This window comes from Sminthopsis crassicaudata, chromosome 2 (assembly GCF_048593235.1).
Source record: "Sminthopsis crassicaudata isolate SCR6 chromosome 2, ASM4859323v1, whole genome shotgun sequence".
In the NCBI taxonomy this organism is placed as follows: Eukaryota; Metazoa; Chordata; class Mammalia; order Dasyuromorphia; family Dasyuridae; genus Sminthopsis; species Sminthopsis crassicaudata.
The window spans coordinates 583,856,800-583,873,986 of record NC_133618.1 but is presented as its reverse complement, the minus strand read 5'-3'; the positions used below and the strand labels follow the sequence as shown (position 1 = coordinate 583,873,986).

At 33.9% G+C, this 17,187-nt stretch overlaps 1 protein-coding gene and 1 pseudogene across 1 annotated transcript in view; one reads left to right on the top strand and one right to left on the bottom strand.

Annotated features, from left to right (window-relative positions):
* The window catches only part of SORCS1 (sortilin related VPS10 domain containing receptor 1), a 726,370-nt gene that overhangs the window by 147,116 nt on the left and 562,067 nt on the right, over window positions 1-17,187 (top strand).
* LOC141553742 (large ribosomal subunit protein eL6-like) lies at window positions 9,276-9,810 on the bottom strand (annotated as a pseudogene).

Here is a 17,187-nt window from a genome sequence, read left to right as displayed (position 1 = left end):
TAAAGGAGCACTAAATTTTATAGTGGAGGGGGTGACATGGTCAGAACTGCATTTTAGGAAGATGAGTTTGGCAGCTGAGAATATAAATGAGTGGGAAAGATTTGTACAGGCAGATAACCAGCAAGCTATTTCAGTGTCCAGGTATGCGATGATGAGGGTTTGAACCAGAGTGATGGCAGTGTCAGAGAGATGGGGGAGTTGTATGAGAAATGTTAGCAATTGATTTGGTAAGGAGGGTGAGTGAGAAGATGAGGAAAATATATAGATTATGAGCCTGGTTGGCGTCTTCAACAGCAAACTTAGGAAGAGAGGACGATCTGGAGAGAAAAATAATTAGTTAGCAATGAAATTCCTAGGCTTGGAAGCTAGAGTCTGTCTTGGAACTGTGGGTCTTTGCACTGGTCTGAGAGAAAGATTTTCCACCACCCAGCCTTATATTAGCAAGTTCAATCTCTTATCAAATGTCTTAACAGTTTCTGAAGATAAAACTTATTCTGTTATATTCACTATTTGAATTTGCCATTACTTACTTTGCCAATTGCATCTTTTTAGATAGGTAGGCGAGGGTTTTCTGTGGTGTAATGTGATATTATTCCCTTTGGGTTTCTTAACATTTTCTACTGTTTGAGTTTCCCTAGCTCATGCTGCAGTGATTTCCAGAATAGCTCTGCAGTAATGAAGTTCAGTCATGTTGAAGGCCTTGCTTGTTACAGATGTTTCTATCTTTCTTAGGAGGTATAACCTGTCTGTTTTCCTGTCTTGTTTTGTTTTGTTTTTCCTTTTCATGGTACTTCCTTGTTCCTAAATGTTCAGACAGTTTGTTATGCTTACTATTTAAGTGTTAATTATATGGTTTTACATTTCTCAGTTCAACAAAAGGAAGCTTAATACTAAACAATCATGGTACCTCTTCATAAACAAGAAATGTTTAATGGGTTAGGAGAAAATAATCACACTAGACAGAGCTGGCTTAATGCCAGAACTTGGATAAAAGGATGGATAGAATATTGCAAATTTCAAGTGATGCTAGCAATAAATATTTTTATTTTATTATTTTAAAAAATCTATCTAATTTATTTTAATCAAAACTCGCTGACTTTTATGCCCCCCCTTTTTTACCACCAATATCAAATGAGAAAATATTTATATAAAGTGCTTTGTAAACCTTAAAGGAATGTATAAATGCCAACTACTGTTTTTAAGTATGTACTAATTTAATAATCATGATAAGAATTAGCATTTACATAGCACTTTAGGATTTCCAAAGCACTTTACAAATACACTTTACAAATCATTATTTTTCCTCACAACCATTTTTGGATTTAGATGCTATTATTATCTCCATCTTATAAATGGGAAATTGAAGCCAACAGACATAAAATGGCTTTTTCAGTGTTATACAGCTAGTAAATGTATGAAGCTGAATTTGAACTTAAGTTTTCTTGATGTTAGTTCCAGATGTGCCAATTAGCTGCTCATTTTATTATTGTTTCATCATCATCATCATCATCATCATCATCATCATCATCATCATCATCATCATCATCACCATTGTTTTTCTAAACATTGCAACCAATGAGGGGTAGAGCAAATAATATCATGTAGCCAAATTTTGTGATTTTTAAGAATTATAAATTAAGTGTAAATCTTCTTATACTGGAATATTGGGATACTCCACAAATGCCCCCTTTTTTTTTGAAAAAGCATCTTTCTCTTTATGGGGGAAAAAAACATATGCAAAAAAAAATGGTGAATGAATACCATTGTTGTATTGCTTCTCTGTCCTTTACCTTGAGTCAGCCTGTGACTACCAAAACACTTAACCTTTGGCTATTCAAATTCATTTACCCATGGCAAAACATGACCTGTGATTTTTGAAGAAAAAAAGGTTTAAAATGCTTCTGGTAATGGGAAGTAGTCTACTAAAAGCTGCTGGTATTTCACTGTAATAAATCATAAAGGTATAAAGTGAATTTTTCTGGCTGTTTGCATTTTAAAATTTAAAGGGGAGCATGCATTTAGAAAGAGTAATGTGTTTCAACTGTGCCAGTAGAAAACAATTTAAGATTTAAAAAAATAGGAGACAAAAACTAGATTGTAGAGATCCTTAAGAGGTTGATTGGCACCAATAATGATCGAGAGAGCACAGTATTGAGGGATGAAGGGAGGAGGATTTTTTCTAGATTGAATCTGGGAATATGTGCTGATAAATCATATATATTACCATGTTTTTCTTTTTTTCTTTTTCTTTTCTTTAAATGCTTAAGAGAAGTGAATATCCTTCTAATGGAATATGCCTGCAAAATGATAGCCTGACACATAGCTTGTCAACACAGTAGTACAGGGCAAGTCCGCTGGCTGTTACAAGCACTGTCTCTTGGTATGGCTGAGAAACAGGGTGTTTCATTTTCTGTGGCTATTGATTTCAATGCCTTTCCTTATCACTAATGTGCTAACAGGATGATTCTGAATAGAATGTTAGGCTCTCACTTTGATGATAGGGAAAAAAATCCCTTTTCAGAATAGAATTTGACAAGCCATTGAATGAGAAATCATCAGGATAAGAGAGAAAAGGAGAACAAATCAGCTAGAGTTTAGGAGCATGTCCAACTGTGTTTGGTAATACTGGCTCTTATTCTAATGGATTTTCCACAGCTTCGGAAGCTGGAATGAAACCCAAGTCCCCATTTCTTTGTCAACTTGACTCAGTTAACAGGACTTGGACTGCCACTAACTAGGTTTCACTCTGGTCTTCATGGCAAGCTGCTCCTGAAATCTTAGTTATGGACTTTGGTTTGAATTAGAGCCCCATTTCTCAATCTCAGATTCTCCTTTGGCCCATAATTGGAGATTCATAATAAAGGAATCTGTCTAGGATTGGCAAGGATAACCAATTAGGTGCCCCAGAAGAGGATCTATTATGAGCTTACTTAATATTTTGATTAATGATCTCAAAGACTGGGGTAAAGAGTTTATGAATGGAACTTGGGGATGAGACTTGATTAGTTGTAAAAAATGGGAGATCCATGGAAATTATAAAGATGCCAAAAAAATGAAGTTTTTTCCCCTTAATTGTCTGTTTGAAGTAATTATTGACTATAAAATGTTTAAGAAGAAAGAGAAACCTGAAGAACAACAACACTGAACAAAATAATATCTGGCTGGACATTCCTTTTTCATAGTGTTCAGAGCCTAGGAGCATAGAGTTGAAGCTAGAAGGTATCAAAGGCCATCTAGGCAAAACTCTTTCATTTTATAGATTAGAAAACTACCAAACACTTTTGGGCAGTTTTGGGGAAGGAGGATATCTGTAGCAGTGAGAGACAGACTCTCTCCTTTCTGGTCCAAAGAGAAAACATTTATTTTCCCCTTCTGCTCTTAATAATAATTAATAATAATAACCATAACACCTAACATTTATGTAGCATTTTTAAGGTTAATAAGCATTTTACATGTTATCTCCTAAGTAATACCTTTATCCTAGAAAGAGAAAAATTATCTAAATATTAAATTATACTATTTTTAAAAATAGAATTAACTGTCAATAGCTAGGTATCAGTGATATACACTGGGTTTCAGAATAAATTTGATCAAGATGACTTGTGCTTAGTAAATTTTCCTTTATATAAAATAATAATATAGAGATGATTCTCCCTGACGACTGATAATTTTCAGTATCTTCTAGGTATAAATCCCAGGACTGAAAAGATACTTTTATTCTTATCAAGTTCCTGAGTCACTAAAAATGAATTACTGATAATTAGAAAAATACAACCTCAATATCACTCCATAGAAAACACAAATCCCTCTGAGTACAGTATAAGAATGATCCTGATAGTTAGAGCCTAGACTTGTGCACTCATTTAATTGATTTATTTCCCATCTTTGGCTTTCATTGTTAAGAGTTTATAAGTAATCATTTTCCCTAGTATGATTTTCTCTAGAACAATTTCTACCTAAAGTAGTAAGGACTTCTCTGACTGATTTAGTCATTACTATAGATATAGATACAGATATACTACTATATATATATGTATATATATATGCGCGCACACACACACACACACACACACACACACACACACACTTTTCCTAAACCAGGATACCTGGTATGAAATGTAAAGACTTGGGAAATATACACACACTTTTTTGAAATGTGAATTTATTTTCATGTATTAATTGTCCCAATCAAGGTAAGTACCTTGCATAAGCTGCACTGAGCACAGAAAACTAAAGTGAAGCATTTTTTTCATTAATGCATTAATTTAATAATTGTTCCTTCCTCATCAGACACTGCCAGAGTTGCATCTTTAGCTCTCATGTATAAATTGTAAAGCAGAAAAGTCAAATTCTAGGTCTGTCACAGAAATCACATATTTTTATTGCGTTATTAACAGTAGCAGCTGACTCATTTTCCCTCTTGAATGTCTCTAAGAGCATCTGGATTTGCTTAGTAGAGAGCCTGATACTTTTCTCTCAATAAAATAAAGTTCTGATTAATTAAACATTGCTTCTGCCTGAATAATGCATTAAAAATAAACTTTATTGTTTAATAAAAAACAAAAACTGTATATTTGAGGTCAAGAGCATTAGATTTCAAATAACTTGAGTAGTAAAAATATCAAATTCCATATATTCCCTCTTCTATGCAGAGTAAGCAGAACCCACCAAAGGTTCAGGCACTAATTTCACTTAGATAGATTGATGGATTGTTGGGCTATTCCAAATGTTAGTGCCTCATATCCTCTTAAACTATCTCAGATAGAAAAGGATAGTTCAAGCTAAATCTCTTAACATTAATTATCATATTTTTTCTTTGATCATGAACTCCAGAGACAATTTTAGCTTTCTCTAATTCCATAGCTTTCTCTAATTCTGTATAGTCCAGGAATTCTCTTTACCTTCATACTGTGAAAAAGAATAGTTTTTTTAAATGTCTTTATGATTATATTTTAATATAATTTGTATTCTTTGTAATCTTATATTTTCTAGTGCTTTTACCAACATTATTTTAAGAAGGAGTTTATGAATTTAATCTGTCAAAGGAGTCCATGACATAATAAAGATTATGTTATCTGGTGCACAATGAGTGTACTTGTGTGTTTGCTTACATTCTTTGAGAGAGTCTTCATAATTTGTAGATTGGCAGAATAATTCCCACATTCATTTGATCATTACAAACTTTCATGGAGTAAACAAGGGCAACTAGGGGGTGCAAGAGATAGATTGCTAGATCTTGAATCAGGAAAACTCATCCTTTTGAGCTCAAAGCTGATTTCAGACACTTATTAGCTGTGTGACCCTGGGCAAGTCACGTAACTGTTTGCCTCAACTTCTCATTTGTAAAATGAGCTGGAAAAAGAGATGGCAAACCACTCCAATATCTCTGCCAAAAAAGCCCAAATGTGGTCCCAAAGATTTAGATGTGACTTAAAGTGAACAACAATAATAAAGACCAGAGAACAATGTGTACTTGATGTTTCTTTTTGAAGCAACATATATCATCATTAGCACTAAAATAAAATAAAATACTTTTGTGATTATATATAACATTTTGACCCCTGAAAGCTGGTTAATTCCACAGGTGATCCTTTGGTGGTCCTTAATTGCCTTTTTTAGGCCTTTCAATAAAAGTATTGCTATCATAATAGAATGTAAGACCCTTGAGGAGAGGGACTATTTGATTTATGTCCTATATATGCACAGTGTCTACCAGGGAAGTACAAAGAATTGAAAATAATAGGTGCTATTGATTGATTAATCCTATTAATGATGATTAGATATGAACAGGGATTACTCACCAACTGGGATTATTTGGAGAAAGTAGGATAAATCTTGTGTATGTACTTTAAAATCTGCATACATACATGTGCAATAAAAAATTCGGCACATTACCTATACTCAGTTCTTAATTACAGGGATTGTAGGCCATTTTCAAAAGATTTTACTTTCTTTTTTACAAAATTTTTATAAACAGTGTTATTATTTTCCTTAATTGTTTGTATAGGAATGAATAGCACATTTCATTAGGTTTTTTTATACTGGGAATTTTATTTTTTTTAAGACAAACATTTATTAATCAATAAAAATAATGTTTGTAATTGAAGTCAAATGAAATATATGTAAAGAGTTTTGCAAATTTCAAGAAGACAAATTTTAGCAATTATTATTTATTCATTTTATTCATAAAGTTAATTAAACTAAACTATTTTTTAATTTAACAGTTAAACTTTATTTAAAATCTAAACTTTGTAAATCAAACTTATTGATTTTAAAAATCAAAACCTTCATTTTTTCCCCTAAAATTCTGAAAGCCCTTTTTAGTCATTATCTTCTGGGCTAAAAAAAACTTCATCTTTCCAAGAAGACATTAATCCTCTGTACAGATAGGAGATCTAATGATAATTGTTAAGGATAGCTAAACAAAGATAAATACTTTTAAAATGCAAAATTTTATCTTTTTTGCTTTTCTAATCTAGAATCAAATTGGGGGAAAAAGAATTGTTTGGTTGATACATCTCTTATCAGGACTGAAACTTGTTGGGGTCTCCAAATAGGCAAAAGGAATTTTGAATGTAGAAAGGAAGAAGGAAGGTCCAAAATGGAGCTAGCTTTTGACGAGAAGATTTAACACCGAAACAAGCAAGAGAATATCATGAAAAGAATCAGGAAGGAGATTAAAGCGAGAGCCTGTATTGCAGTATGACTAAATTATTAGATATGCCTCCTTTCTTCAAGATCTACCAACAAACAGGAGGGGAAAGGAAGTAGAAGAAAAGAAAAGTAGTGGAGGCAGCTGTGTATCCAAGGGTCCGTAGAAACTGGGAAAGCTGAAAATGCAGGTTTGAGATTCTAGGAAGCCCTTCCATAAGGAGAGGACTACTGGCAAATTAAATTGCACTTGCCATATTGTGTATAATCCATCTGGATGCTTATAACAATTTAATTTGTTGACATATAGGTTTTCTTAATTTACTCTCTCTTTTAAAAAATATATTTTTTGTTTTTTATATCACAATCATTCCTGGATATTCCCCTATTTCCTTCCCTTGGTGAACTTTCTTCTTTAAGAAAGAAAAAGACTTAGACAAAACCAATTTACATGGCCACCAACACTGCCAAAGGTATGAAACCTTCATTATTTTTAATTTCTTCATTTCTTTTCAGGAACTAAGCTTAGTTATTATATACACACATATTATATACACATATATACACAATGTTTAGCTACATTTAAGTGCACTTTTCCTTTACATTATGTTCACTATTTATTTATTTATTTGTTTTAGTCCTGCTTACCTTCTTCAAACAGGAAATGGAACATATTTTATGAAGACTACCAAATTTTATACAAACAAAACCAAAGCAAACAATATTAGAAGGAAAGCAGAAAGTTAGAAAACCATCTCTAAAGCAAATACTTGTTTCTGATAAAGGTCTCATTTCTTAATATATATATATAATACATATATATGTGAGTAAAATGTATAAAAATACAAGACATTACTTAATTAATAAATGGTCAAAGATTGAACAGATAGTTTTCAGATGAAACTATCTATAGTCATGTAAAAAATACTCTAAATAACTATGGAATAAGTAAAAGTAAATGACAACTCTGAAGTACCACCTCACACTTACTATAATTGACTAAGAGGAAATGATAAATGTTGGAGGAGACATGGGGAAATTGGGACACTACTGCAATTTTGGTGAAGTTGGGAAATGATCCAACCATTTTAGAGAACAATTTGAAACCATCTCAATGTACTATAAAGCTGACACACACTTTGATCCAGCAATACTTCAACTAGGTCTGTGTCCCCCCAAAAAAAAGGTGGAGGGAAGGACTTATTTGTACAAAAATATTTATAGCAGCTCTTTTGTGGTGGCAAAGAATTGGAAATTGAGGGGATTCCTATCAATTGGGAAATAACTGAACAAGTTGTGTTACATGAATGCAAAAGAATACAATTATGCCATAAGAAATGATGAAAAGGTGAATTTCAGAAAATCCTGTAAAAACATGTAAGCTGATGCAAAATAAAGTAAGCAGAACATTGTATACAGTAAAAGCAATACTGTATAATGATCAAATATAAATGACCACCATATTCCCCTATAGAATGATCCAAAATAATTCCAATAAACTAATAATGAAAAATGCTATCCACTTCCTTAAAAAGAGCTGATGAAGTCTGAATTCAAATTAAAGTAAATTATTTTTCACTTTATTTTTATGATAATTTTTGGGCCTATTTTTTCTTCTATAACATGACTAATATGGAAATATATATTTTACATGATTATATATATATATATATATATATATATATATATATATATAGCAAAATTGCTTACTTTTTTAGGGAATGATGAGAGAAAGAAAACTTGGAATCCCTATTTTAAAAAATACTGAATGTTAAATATTGCCTTCATATGTAATTGGGGAAAAAATAAAATATTATATAAAAAGTAGTGAAAAGAAGAAGCAACAGTAACAACATAATGAAAAAGAAAGGAGAAAGAAAAGAAAAGAAGGAGAAAGAAGAAGGAGGAGCAGAAAGAGGATGATGAGGAGGAAGAGTACAAGGAAGAGGAGGAGGAGGAAGAAGAAGAAAAAGAAAAAGAAGAAGAAGAAGAAGAAGAAGAAGGAAGAAGAAGGAAGAAGAAGAAGGAAGAGGAAGAAGGAGGAAGAGGAGGAAGAAGAAGGAGGAGGAGGAGGAGAAGGAGGAAAAGGAAGAGGAGGAGGAGAAGGAGGAGGAAGAGGAGGAGGAGGAAGAGGAGGAAGAGGAAGAAGAAAAGCTCTCCCTGTCTTTTCCTCCTCTGTTTTTCCTTTCCTCCCCTCCTTTCTCCCTCTTCTGGATGTCTTTCCCTCCATCCTATTTTTTTCTTCTTCTTCCTTTCCCTGGTCTATATGATGTAGTGGTTGAGGCCATGGAGCCTGTCAAGGTGGACTGTCATAATTCTGTGCCAGGACATGTTCTCCAAAATAGTCATATACTTGACAGGCAAGTGGACAGCCACCAGAGAAGACTATACATTTCTGAAAACTATGAACAAACTAACTTGGTTGAGGCATGTAGAAATAACAGATACTGTGGTAAATAAAAATGGAAACCTAAATGATATAAAGTAGAAATAGAAACACTTCAGCCTTATGTAGATCAGATCACTTTAACTGAGGAACAAGTAGGATTCTTGAGCAGGCAGTCTGTAAGTTGGATGCATTTTTTTTATTCCAAATATTTTAATAAGAGTTCTCTGCAAGGCATTTAAAACACCAGTTTGTGAGGATAAACTCCATTGGAGAGTGAAAATACAAACTGCAGATAACCAAGGAGCTAAGGAATTTTCTTGATTTTGGGCAGGATCTGAGAGTCTACTGATTTCTGTTCAGCCTTGCGCTGCTCTGTAATCTCGAATTTCTCTTTTTCTGTGTCAAAAATCTCTCCTTCTTGGTGTCGAGGTTTGTGGAGCCTCTTCTTCTTGAAGTAGGCATCAGTAAGATGATTTGGAATCTTTACATCAGAAAGGCTAACCCTGGTGGAGGTGGCAATGACAAATTTCTGATGGGTCCTTCACAGAGGAACACTGTTGATGGTCAGAGATCTAGTCACAAGTAAGCAAGCCATTAGCCAGCTGCTTCAGGAAAACCACTTGCTTGCCCCTGTGGCGGCCAGTGAGCATGATCAGAATGGTGCCTGGGGTGATGCTAGAGCAAAGTCTCCTCACATGCTGGCTGAAGGGCATTTTGCCATGACTTAGCAGCTTTCTGAACACATCCTCGGTAGAGTAATACCTAGCCATTTTGCAAATCTTTACCACATGGATTCCTCCATTCTTATCGCTGCCAACTGGCTTGGAGATAGTGGCAGGCACCCTCTCTCGTTTTTTCCTTTCAATCCAGGTTTTTGGCATATTTTGGCTTGTACATAGCTCTCCGGGAATACATGGCAGACCTGGGGTATTTACCGATTCCTCGGGCCAGAACTGGGTTCCTACTGCAATGCTTTCGAGGCTTTTTCACCACCTTTTTCAGCTGCATCTTCCTTTTTGTTTTTCTTTTCCTTTTTTATTTTCTTTTCCTTTGGTACCTTTTGAGGTTTTTTTGTCCGCCATCTTGAGAGGAAGGGAGAGACGTTGGATGCATTTTCAAAGAAACTAGGAGCAAAGTACAAAAAGTTAGAGAGGCAAAGAAAGAATTTTTTAGCACAGACTTTAACTACCAGAATATTTCCTAAAAGTTCCAGTGTGTGGGATGAAAGTTATCAAATTTCTATGTTCCAATTCCATAAAAAGAAGTGGTGCTGCTGATACAAGGAGAATTCCAGTCCCCACCTCTGGTTGGGTGTGTAACTTTGGGCACTATTGAAGTTTTCCTAAAATTGGACCCCCAGAACTTCATCTTTTTCATGCTTTATTGAAATTAGGACCAACTCCATCTAGAGCAGACACCTAAGAGGTTGTGGTCTCCTGTCTCCTCCTTCCTTTTCTCTCCCAGGGATTCAACTCTGACCCTTTGTTATGAATGTGGCTCTCAGCCCACTTATAACCTGTTCTTGAACTTAATAAATGCCTATTTATGACACCCCCCCAAAATTGGAGTTCCAAATTCTCTCCCACTCCCTCTCTTCACTTCTCATTAAAAAGACAAGCAATTTGATTTATGCCAGACATGTTCCTATGCAAAGCATATTCCCATATTAGTCATGTTGAGAAAGGAAAGAAAAAAAAAGTATGGTTCAATGTGCATTAAGACTTCATCAGTTTGTTCTCTGGAGGTGGACAGAATTTCTCTTTATGAGTATTTTGGAATTATGATGGATAATTGTATTCTGAGTATATAGCTACATTATTATCAGTGAATATTGTACAATATTATTTTTATTCTGTACAACAATCTCCTGGTTCTGATCACTTTACTTTGTATCAAATCATTTAAGTCTTCCCATTTTTTCTAAAACTAACTAGCTTATCATTTATAGCACAATAATATTCCATCATAATCCTATGCCACAACTTGTTCACTCATTCCCCAATTGATGTAATAACCCATCAATCTCTAGTTCTTTTCCCTAAGAGAAAGAGTTGGTGTAGTTACATACATACATAGCTATTTTCATATAGGTCCTTTTCCCTCAATTTCTTTGGAATACAGTCCTTGTAATAGTGTCTCTGGTTCAAAGGACATAGTTTTGTGGCCTTTTGGGCATAATTCTAAATTGCCTGAATGGTGGAATCAGTTTACCACTCCAAAAGTCCATTAGTGTCCCAATATTCTCTTCAAAGACTTGTCACTTTTCATTCATGCTAGCTAACTTGAAACATGTGAAATAGTACTTCAGAGCTGTTTTAATTTTCATTTCTCCCATCAATAATGATTTAGAGCATTTTTCATATGACTGTTGATTGCTTTGATTTCTTCACCTGAAAACTGTATGTTCATATCCTTTGACTATCAATTGGGGAATGACTTATAGTCTTATAAATTTATTAGTTCTATGTTTGAAAAATGAGACCTTTAGTTCAGAGATTTGCTATAAAATTCTGCCCTCTCCTCCCCATTTTCTTCTTTGCTTCTAATTTTAACTGCATTGGTTTTTATTGTGTGTAAACCCTTTTTAATTTAATGTAATAAAGAATTATCCATTTTATATACTGTAATAGTCTCTATTTCTTGTTTGCTCATAAATTCTTCCCTTATTCATAGATCTAATATGTATTCTATATTTCCTTAATTTGCTTATGGTAAGCATTATAATCTAAAATAGGAATCAATTTTTACCTTATCGTGCTAAATAGTATGCAATATTAGTCAATTCCAAGTTTCTGTTGTAATGTGCCCGATCCCTTTGATTTTTGTTCTAGGAAAAATGTAAGCAAAGATGGGTATGTTTTGAGTTAGTTTAACCATTCCCCTTCTCCCAGGATATAAGCACAAGTGAAAGTTAAACTTTTTCAAAAGAATTAGGCCCTTCTTTGCTTCTGTTTCAAGCAGTATGCATGCCTACTTAAGAGCACTTTCTCACTCACCATGAAATAACAAACACCATGTTTTCCCAAGAAGCAGAAATTATAATCAGAATTGGGTGCTCAAAGTTCTCTTCATATGTTTTCTTCATATGCTCATAGTTCTCCTCTTGAGCTCCTGGACTATAAAAAGCCTTCTGCTACTTACTGAATAGACAACTTCTTCTTATTCTGTTGAATGTGTAGCTTCATTATTTTTTAAAGTGAACTCCCAGAACATTGGAAATAACTGGATACACATAAAAGTACAAAAACATGACAGTTCAACATAAATTTGGAATTATGAGCACTTAGCATGGTGCCTGGTTTACATTATGCTCTTAATAAATGCTTATTGAATTGACGAGTTGGAGCTACAAGAACTTCCTCTCTTAGGATAGATGGGATTTTTGTAAATAATGTTAGAGTTGGGATCAAAAGAGATGTGGCTTTGAGTGTCTGACAATTACTAACCCTATGACCATGCACAAAGCAATTAACTTCTCTGCATTTCAGCTTGCTCAAAAACAAAACTGGGCTAAGGCTAAGAATACCTATGTTTTTGTGAGGATCAACTGAAATAATAGATGTAAAATACTTTACTAATGTTGATATGCAATTTAAATGCATGGTTTTCATAGATAATCAGCTGAAAACTAACAAGGTTTTCCAAACTTGATATGTGGATGTCCCATGTGTTTTTTCAGATAAGGGCTTCAAACCTGATACTTTTAAGGTTTCTATTTATTTTAAAGTTTTGAAACACTTCCCATTTGAACAGTAGAGCCCTGGAAAAAGGTCAGATTCATTTTTCTGACCTTTTCCAATCTGGTGAAATGTGGCAGCTATATCCCCATGTCAGTTTTCTGAGGGAAAGTTACTCATACAGATGGGATCAAGGTTATTGGAGGGACAGCAAACAATTAAATGAAATTCTTGCTCTCTTACCACATTGTTATCCATAAGAAATCCCTGGATCTTTGAGAATTTCAGAATCACCTGACTGAAATCATTTTATCTTTTCAAAATGAGACTTTCTACAGAAAAAGATAATGTGAAATCAACATCATACATTCCTGCTATGACTTAAAAAAAAAGATTTTATTACTGTCTTTTCTTCTTTCATTATAGTAATCACCCAATATACTCCTTTTTCAATCAAACTCTTTCTTGTCACAAAGAGAGATAATTAAACAAAAAACATCTTAAAGCCTATGTAACATTCTGCATTTATAATTCTGTCCCTCTCTCCTGAGAGGAAGGAAGTGGTTATACCAGCTCATTTCTAAGACTAAAACTGGTTTTTACAATTCATCTGAATTTAAATGTCTTTTAAAAACTGTATTATAGTAATTATATTTACTATTCTCCAGGTTCTACTTCTCTCTTCATTTGTTCATAGAAGTAAATACATTTTTAATGAATTCATCATATATGCTATTTTTATGATTCAATGTTTCATAACACAAATATACTTTAATTTGTTTAGTCATTCCCTAATCCATAGACACACATTTATTTTCCATTTTTTGTTTGCATTTTTCTATCATAATGTTATCTTGTTTATAGTTTTCCTATAGGTTTTTTTTTTTTTTTGGCATGTTGGCTAGATTTTGACTATAGTTTTTTGTATGTTGTTTCCCTCAAATGGGATGTACTGTTTTTTTGCCTTTCTTTTTTGTTTTTAGCTCTTAGTACAATGTCTAGCAAATAGTTGGCATTTAATAAAATCTTGTTGACTGATTGAATATTGTGTGATAGATGGTACCATTTCCTCTTCCTATGCCCTATTTCAACATACTTCTCCTGAAATTTGAAACACTTTATCTTTTCACTATTTTTATCATTCTTAAAATGGCTATTATTATAATATTGATCATAGGAATTTAAAGTTGGAAACAACATTAGAAATCATTTAGTTTTGATGTGGGTTGAAGTCCCTTTAAGATTCCTTTCTGATTCCCAACCCCCCCATGGCTGAAGAAGTTAGGATCTTTGATTCATAAATCCTGGTCAAAAAGCACCCTTTTGAATTCCAATGACATCCAGGCTTTCCCAGTCCCTCACTATCTGCTCCGGTTTCCCCAACCTCCACAAACAGCTTCTTCCTTATCTAAAAACCCATTGAATTCTATTCAATACTAACTCTGGCAGAAACTAGCCAGGAGCCTGGGACTCCACCCACCTTCAAGATCACCAATAGCCCCCATTATAAAAAGGAAAACCCTGGAGTCCACTCTTTGCAGGAGCCCTAAAACATGGCCTTCTGGCCATGTAAGGGTTCCTGTCCGCCTGGTGACCAACTCTGGCCCTGGTGTCTTTCTACCTTTACCCTTATTTCCAAGCCCCTACAATAAACCTTTTTTGTCAATTTAGGTTTTCGGGCCTATAAATTCCTTTACAGGGGACTCTGTGCCATCACTAGACTATCCTTGCACCAAACCAAAAGGGGTTCCCCCATTCCTAACTCTCATCAGTTTGATCTGAACCCTAGAGAAAGGAAAAATGAGTTGGAGTAAGGATCTCCTGATGCCAAAATATGTGGAGCTGTTATTTTTCTTTTGTTTTTTGCTATGCCACATTTCTTCCAGATTTCTTAGTTTACTTGAATTAGAATATTAAAATGATGTTTAGAAGTACACAAGAACCTTTGTAATAAATCAATACAATTTAAGATAAGATGAGGAACCAGTACTTTAGGATGTATCATAAGTAGGGGAACAAATTGGTAGAGGAATAGAGTTGGGTGGATATAAAACAGAAAATGAAAACTGGCATATATAGAAAAAATGGACAAGAGAGGAGAGAAGCACCATTCAGTAAGAAGAGAACTTTGTATACTTGAGGCAAGAAAGAAATATTTTTTTAAAGTTGGTGAAGAAGTAAAAAATAGAGCACATACTATACCACAAACGCATCACCTACTCTCCTAGGATGCGAAAAGTAATTCAGAAGCATTCTAGTGCTTTTGTATGAGTGAAGTATCTTTCCTCTTAAAAGCTCAAAGCAGTTTTTTGGGGGAGTTGCATCCTTCTCTCCACCAAGAGAACATGATTTAGTCTTACAGGCTGCACCAGTGAAGTATTCGAAAGGCAAGTTCAACGTTTTAAAATGCAGTAACAGATTAGAAACCTGAAAGCCTGATGGAAATCATTGACAGGAACTGACCTATTAGGCCATCCAGTTCCGCTCCCTTGGGAGATGAAAGGAGGATTCTCCTTTTTCATTGCTGCTTTCTAGTACTTTGTCTGGCCTAGTTTTAATGACTGAGGTGCTCCAAGTCCCAATGCTTCCCTGGGGATATATTTTCACTGTCTAATAGGCTTGACTCACAGAATTTTTCCGCCATCAGCCAAAGGTTTCTTGGCTTAATTTAATTTTGCATTTGCAGGGTGAGAAGACATGAAGGAGAATATATTTAAAAAGCCAAACATCCCAATATGTGTGAATTGTGAGCTGCAAAATCTAATCCAGTCATTTTAACAAACAGTTTTTGACTCAGAAAAACTAGTGCATTTATAGTAGGACTGTGATTTCATATAACTATAGTTTGGCGTTAAGCAAAAGTCGTCATTTCAGGGTCCTGGCAAGTGAGGGGTCTCTTTTTGAGAAATAATTGGTTCTCTCAAGAACTAGAGATCTTCATTAGCACCTTCTATTGTCAAGCAAGGTCATTAATGACTTAGAGGTGGATGTTCAGGTATGCTTATTAGGAAAATCCAACTCAGAAGAAAATTACTGCAACTCAGCAAGAGTGTGCTGTTAAATGTTTAAATTGTTGGTTCATCAGCGTCTCTCATAGCAACAACAAAACTATATACAATGTCCTTTTGTGTGTTGACATATTCACCTTTATTTTCCTAAAATGAACCAAATCCTTATTTGTAGCATTTATGATTTCTGAGATATATATTCAAAATGAAAATTTAACAATCACCTCTAACAAATCAATGGGAATTGGATCCAGTACACCCCTGATTCTAAGCCACATCAGACATTTACTAGGATCTGATTTGTCTGACTTTTTACTTACTATGATTTTTGTTGGACTATTCTTATTGGATCTAGGCAAAGCTATTTTACTTTTGGGGGTTAAGTGTATCTTAGAGTATTTTTATGAGTTATATTGGGGAATAGGGAGATGGCTACATTTTTTTTTCTAATTTGATTTTTGATAGAGAGGCGGATAGAGGATAGAGAGCTAGCTTTGGAACCAAGAAGACCAGGGTATAAGTCCTGACTTTGATATATTGGCTATTATCTTGGTCAAGTTATATAAGCTTTCAATGTTCTAGTCTATAAAAAGCAGGGTTGGTGAGGACCTCCACTGGTAAACAAATTTTTCTCAGTATTAAGGTTTTTATATCATTGAAATAAGTCAAAATGCATTCAAGTCAATGTATATTCATTAATTACCAGGATGGGTTCTGAGAATAAAACAATACAAATGAAATAGACTCAGACCTCATCAAACTTCTCTACTAGAAGAAAATTGATCTATCTTCAGATTTGTGTGGCACTTCTTACTTTAACTTTACTGCTCTATGAAGAAAGAAATAGCAAATAATAGGGTATCTATTTGACAGGCTATAACAACTGAGAAACAGAGGCAATAATTAAGTGACTTAAAGTTAAAAATCTAGTTAGAGGCAGAACTAAACTTAAGGATCCTGACAAATGACCACAATTAATTTCCCTATAGTTGCACACGCATACAGATCATTTTGATAAAAGGGATTGTTGAAATTTAACACAGAGGGAAAAACTATCTATATCTATATCTATATCTATATCTATATCTATATCTGTATGCATGTATATATACATATATACATATCCCCAAAGTAGAATCTATATATGTACATACATATTTGGTATATTGTTATATACATATATAGAGAGATATAGATATATAGATATATAGATTATTCTATTTACACATATGTATATATAGAGAGATTCTAATTTAGGGAAATAGTTACTGAAAAATAAAGAGTATGATTTACAAAAATAACATATTTTCATTGGAAATTTCAATAGTAATCTAGAATTATTTAAAATTCATTCTTATATAAAAATATCTTCTTATCCCTGTCCCTAAATTTCATATTGGAACATATTGGCCATTTTGAAAGATCAAAATGTTATAGATCTAGAGCAGGAAGGAATCTCAGA